The 6817-nt window shown below is 35.9% G+C and overlaps 1 protein-coding gene across 4 annotated transcripts in view; it reads right to left on the bottom strand.

Moving 5' to 3' along the window:
- The window catches only part of ADK (adenosine kinase), a 509882-nt gene that overhangs the window by 110521 nt on the left and 392544 nt on the right, over positions 1 to 6817 (bottom strand). The window lies entirely within an intron of this gene.

The following is a 6817-nucleotide window of genomic DNA, read 5'->3' on the forward strand; positions in this document are numbered from 1 at the left end:
GAGCGGTTCCTAATGCAGGTGATTATCCATGTGATAATCATTATATTTACAGGCTTTCCATTTTAGATCTGACATAAAAAATCACAAAGGAGGAGGGATTAAGGAAATAAACAACCGACACAGAGGCTTTCCTGCTCCCCTGAGAGTGCAGCACTTTCATTCATGCATGACAAGCAACAAAAGCAAAAGGCCTTTGGAAAGAGTATTTCTGAGAAGGCTGGATTTCACATTAACACTTCTTTCCATTTTGATAACTTTCACTATTATTCAGTTTCTCATACAGGTCACATTTTCAAAATCAGTTCCCATTGTTGTCTACGCTATAGTACAGTATCATTTTTGGTTTACAATGAATGATACTCACATAATATGTCTTTTACAACAACAAAGCCATTTTTTCCTTCCTGGAATTGAGTGTTGTGAATAAAATGACATATAATTAAAGTCTTAGACTCTCATCTACACCACGCTATTTAGGATTTGCATTAGGCTTGCTGCTTCACCAACCAGGCTAAAAGGATGAAACAACAACCAAGTATGGTTTTTTGAGTAGAGGTTTAAAAAAAAGCTGAAATTCGCGGTTAATGAAAACTATGGAATACTTACATTACGAGCTATTTAAAGGGATTAGCAAACCACTACCAAAAAGCACAATCCTCAGATTATACAGGAAAGGAAGGAAAAACTCAAGTGTGTGTGTGTCTGTGTGTATGAAAGACAACAATTTCCTTTATATTCAATTGAGAAGAAAAATGTTTTCTCTGCATTTTGTCTGATAATACCCTGATTTTATTTTATAGAGAATCATCTAATCACAAACTAAAACCATAACTAGTCCATATTGTTATTCTAATTCCAATTATTTGTTACTAGTTATATAGAAATACAAATGATTTCTGTGTATTGGCCTTATATCCTGACACTTTGCCAAATTTGCTTATTAGCTGTAGGAACTATTCTTTTGCTCCTGTAAAGAAAGATGTTCCTACTAACCATACTACAAAGTTATTTTAAGAATTTAGCAAATGCCTTAAAAAAATTACCTCTCTTTTCTCCAGGGTGATCTGAAGGGTATAAATACTAACTACCACCACTACCATAGCTCATAACCCTTGCTCTCCCACTTCCTGCTCTACACTTCAAGGCACCGAACCCAGTTAGAGCTATTATCTGCTTGCTCATGTTACCACTCTACTTTCTGATAGTGGACATGAGGGGTCTTGGGTATAGGCTGAAACTTCAAGGACTGAAACAAAAAAGGGAGAAGACCCAACTTAGGACCAAAGAAAGGTAACCTGTGACTATCCACCGAAAGCAGCCCATCCATTCAAAACAAACTATTCTGTTACCCCAATGCAAACAGGAAGCAGAAAGTTCACTGGAGTTCCCATGGTCTTCACTCAAGTCATAGGAGTCCAAGGCTTTAGGAGAAGCCAAGGGAGAACCAAGCCACCAAAACAGTTCTGCTGTTTTGTTTGTTCATCTCTCCATCCAAATAGAATTTACCCTGCAAGGATAGTTTTAGGCTAACAGATACTATTAAGCTAGAGGTATATCAGTGCTACAGCTGTTGCAGACCTTACAATGGTATTAGACTTTGACATGATAATATTTGAAACAATATTGTAAATCCTAATGGTGTGGTGTACATGAGAGTCTAAGATGGAATGTTATCTATGTCTGCCTTTCTCTGTATAAATCTATCTATAAAAATCTCTCTATATAAATAAAATTCTTAAATTTGTATATACATTTAGATGTATAATGCCTTTTTCGAAGGGCTTTAAATACAAGATAGTACTGGTCAGGAGGCAGTTACAGCCAAATGGAAAGAGTACAGGGCTTAGAATCAGAAGACCTACACTAAGGTTGCTGTTTTACAGCTCATTTGATATGTAATCTTGAGCAAGTCGCTCAGTATATCAGTTTATATCAAAACAACTGAGGTCAACAAAACCTACTGGATTGTTGCTAGGAATAAATAAAATATTTAATGTGAACTGTAAAATCATTTTGCCTATTGAATTCAAGCTCTTGGTAAGGTCTTAGGAGAATTTAAACAAATGAATTTCAGAGCATCCAGAGTACATTCAATGATTTGTCCTATCTGTGGCTCATATGTGTAGTAGAGAAGCCTCTGAAGTGGTTGCCAACTACATGGATCCCTAACTGGTGATGTTCAAATTCTTGTAAAATTCCCTCCCCTTTGAATGCGGGCTGGACCTAGTGACTTGCTTCTAACAAATATCTGACAAAAGTGATGGGATGTCTTGGTTGTCCATCCTCTTGCTCACACGCTTTCACTCAGCTCTTGCTCTAGGGGAAATAAGCTGCCATGTTGTGAGGACCGCTATGGAGCGGCCCATGACTTAACAACCAGAGAGGATCTAGGGCTTGCTAATAGCCATGTGAGTGAGCTTGGTAGTGAATACTCCCCAAGCAGAGATATGACTACAGCCCTGGCTGACATCCTGATTACAGCCTTGTAAGAGAATCTGATTCAGAGGCACCAAACTAAGCTGTGCCTGGATTCCCTATCCACATTTTAGACACGAGGAACCTAAGCCTTAGAGAGGTTAACTAACATGGCCCAATTCAGATATTTTCTCATTCAGATTATGCTAATCCTTAAAAAAAGGTCACAAAAATCAAATCAAACAAGCGTCGCTAACAAATCAATCGTAGGTGAGCAAATTATGGAAAGATAATTTAGATACATACTATCTAAATGGTTTTGTATACCTGATTATGATTAACCATTTCTTAGCTGTAGCGGTGATATACCTCTAATTCATGCTGACATTTAATGATAAAGAACTACCTGCTGTTTATTTTTTCCTACAATATATTATAAAGACTTATGTTGCTTAAGCCTCTAAATATTTCTTCATGCTATCCTTCAGACTATGAATTACTTTTTCTTTATGCTATCTACAAAATCATTTATATATTTTCTCATGAAACTGCATTAATGTTATACTACTTTTAATATTAAACTATTTCTGAAGAGGAAAAAGTTTTAATTTATAAATAAACAAAGCCTAGAGAAAGTTGTTAAAGAAAATATAAATCTGGGAAACCCCTTTTAAAATGTTTCATTTACGAAAATATCTGCACTGTTTTTTCCAAACAATATAACATACAACTTTTGGGAGATTTTCAACCTGTACTCTGACATTTATTACCATATGCTTCCTGTCTGCAGAATGCTGAACAGAAATATTATTTAACATTTACTGAGTGCCAAAAACTCCGTGGGGCAATGTATAAAAAGACACGCATGGCCCCTATCCTTTAGGTTTATAATAAAAATCAGATAAATAGTATATAAATTATACCTTCATAAACATGACTGAAAAAAAATTACTCAAATTCCAAGCCAAAAAAAATTAGGTTTAGTTTAGAACATACTTAACCCTTTCACAAAATGATTTGATAGATGTGCCTATTCTACTAAGGAAAGTTGTTAATTCCCACTGTTAAGCATATTTAATGGTGGTAACTAAAGGAAAACAAGTTTAGGAAAAGTGCTTCATCAAAATCTGACTGACTAGCTATTTGGGCTAACTTATAGAATAATCCAAGTTTTTCAGTTGCTAAAGAAAGAAAAAAGAGATGCTAGCATAAGGAAATCATCAGGGTAGCAGGCCTCTTATTGGGTATTTTATTTCCATTTTTAATGAGATAACATGTGCTTGGCATAATGAAGGCACTCAACAAATGTCAATTATTTTCCGTATTTCATTTGATCCTCATGAAAATCCCGTAATATAGGTATTCTTCTCCTTTCACAGATGAAAATCTGAAGGTTCAGGGACATTAAAATATGTCCAAGACCAAATAACAATCATAATAGCTGGCATTTGGATCTGAGGCTTTCCAAATGGTTTGTGCTGGTCTGCTACTGATGAACTCTTTTAGCTGTTTTGTGTCTGAAAACGTCTTTATCTCGTTTTCATTTTTGAAAGATATTTTTACTGGGTATAGAATTCTAGGTTGACAATTTTTTTGTCTCAGTGCTCTAAGGTCCAGCTTGTTTTAGATGCATTCTTATCTTTGTTTCTCTGTACAGAATATGCCTTAAAAAAAAAACCAACCTGTCTGCTTTTAAGATTTTTTTTATCACTGATTTTATGCAATTTGATTATGATGTTCCTTGGTGTAGTTTTTTCCTTGTTTCTTGGATTTGTGGGTTTATAGTTTTCTTCAAATTTGGAACATTTTCACTCTTTATCACTTCAAATATTGTTCTGTTTCTCCTCTCCAGGACTCCAAGTATGTATGTTAGGTCACTTGAAGTTGGCCAACCCTGTATTATGCTATTAGTAGAATATTTACAAGTTTTAAAACAGACATTTTTCTTCTTTACTGAATTACCAGTGAGGAACTGAAGGCCCTATGGAGAGCAGGCTACACAGCTTGTTAGCCTTAAGTAAAATGTGTATCTTTAGACAGGTCTTGTTTCCTTCATTCACTGGCCAAAAAAAACCCTAAAACCTAAATCACTCATATTAATAAAAAGACAGTAAAAGACAAGATAAATAACCAATTCTTACAAGTTTAGACACATGTTTACATGTGGCAATGAGAAAGGTATTACTGATCAGTGCTAAACATTAGACCAAAAACGGAAAGGAAGACCTCATGATGGGGAGAAACTGGCATTCTTACTAAGTGTCTTTTTAATAATTCTTCTCCATCAAATGTGCACCCGTGTCTTGCAGTTTCCATATTCCATGCATGAAGCTTCCTAAAGTGTCAAGGTGTGATAATCACTTCCATATCAATCCGACCTTCTGTGGCCACTCTGATGATGCTAACAGCAGAATCAGTCATAAAAGCTCCTCTACTCTTTGAGTCTCTTGGTCTTTTGAGGGAGAAGACGAAATAAAATTGGAAATCACAGTAACATTCACAACCCCAAATATTAATGAATTAAATTAAGAAAGAAACATATAGGACTACACTGTGACTTATTAGCATAACAAAATATAGTAAAAAACAGAGAAGCATCTAGTTTCCTACCTCTAGTGGGGAAGGGGGGCTGGGGGCAGGAAAGGCAGTTCCTCTTCCTCCCCAGGTCAGAATTTTTAACCTATGGATATGTACATAACACATTCCATACAAGTATCACCAATAACCAGTATTATTTTCTTCCTTCTTACTAGGTGACTCACAATAATTATGCACAGAGTGTATTGTAATACTTATGTCTTAGAAACAAGTCCAACACAGACAAACTTAAAATTTTCACAATGGTCAGTAGGAAGTAACAAAGATAGCCATGGCAGTAACAATGAATACAGGTCTCTCAAGGAAAGGAAAAAAAACAAAACCTACACCAGAAATGAAACTACAAAGAAGTCAAAGGAAAAAAAATCTAATGTGCATGAAAAACAAATCAGCCAAATGTCAGGCTACTAAAAAAATAATCACAGAAAGATGACAGAAAACACCCAACAGAGCATGTAGCAGGCCATCCATAAAGGATTAATTGAAAGCATAATTCACCAATACTTCCTCTATGATAAATAGGTTTAAAAAGATACTTTTGAAATGCTAGTACTGCATTTGATTATGAAGTGGGAGCCAATCATTAGTCTACAAACTAGACTCAAGAAATGTCTATATTTCTACCTCACAAACATTTTTTTGTTTTCTTTTTCTTCTTTTGGTCACATCATACAGCTTGCAGGATTAGTTCCCTGACCAGGGATCAAACCCAGGCCCCCTGTAGTGGAAGCGCAGAGTCCTAACAACTGAACCGCCAGGGAATACTGCCCCCCGCTTTTTCCTCACAAACCTTTTGTCAGAATCTGAGATAACACATTTTCTAATCCTAGTGCTTCCCTGTGTGTTTTGCTGTCTCTGTAACAAAGTATGAGTTTTCATTACATATTAACAAAATGCTGGGAAATGAAGGTAATTCAGCACAGAGGTAGTAATGAAGTGCTGATATATTTTTTTTAATTTTTAAATTCAATTTTATTTACTTTTTTATACAGCAGGTTATTAATTATCCATTTTATACATATTAGTGTATATATATCAATCCCAATCTCCCAATTCATCACCCCCCCACGCCATCATTTCCCCCCTTGGTGTCCACACATTTGTTTTCTACATCTGTTTCTCTATTTCTGCCCTGCAAACTGGTTCGTCTGTACCATTTTTCTAGGTTCCACATATGTGCGGTAATATATGATATTTGTTTTTCTCTTTCTGACTTACTTCACTCTGTATGACAGCCTCTAGATCCATCCACATCTCTACAAATGATCCAAATTCGTTCCTTTTTATGGCTGAGTAATATTCCATTGTATATATGTACCGCTTCTTCTTTATCCATTTGTCTGTCGATGGGCATTTAGGTTGCTTCCATGACCTGGCTATTGTAAATAGTGCTGCCATGAACATTGGGGTGCATGTGTCTTTTTGAATTATGGTTTTCTCTGGGTATATGCCCAGTGGGGGATTGCTGGGTCATATGGTAATTCTAGTTTTAGTTTTTTAAGGAACCGCCATGCTGTTCTCCATAGTGGCTGCATCACTTTACATTCCCACCAACAGTGCAAGAGTGTTCTCCTTTCTCCACACCCTCTCCAGAATTTGTTGTTTGTAGGTTTTCTGATGATGCCCATTCTAACTGGTGTGAGGTGATACCTCATTGTAGTTTTGATTTGCATTTCTCTAATAATTACTGATGCTGAGCAGCTTTTCATGTGCTTCCTGGCCATCTGTATGTCTTCCTAGGAGAAAAGTCTATTTAGGTCTTCTGCCCATTTTTGGATTGGGTTGTTTTTTTTTTTTTTTTTTT

This window comes from Lipotes vexillifer, unplaced genomic scaffold, assembly GCF_000442215.2.
Source record: "Lipotes vexillifer unplaced genomic scaffold, Lipotes_vexillifer_v1.1 scaffold865, whole genome shotgun sequence".
NCBI lineage: Eukaryota > Metazoa > Chordata > Mammalia > Artiodactyla > Lipotidae > Lipotes > Lipotes vexillifer.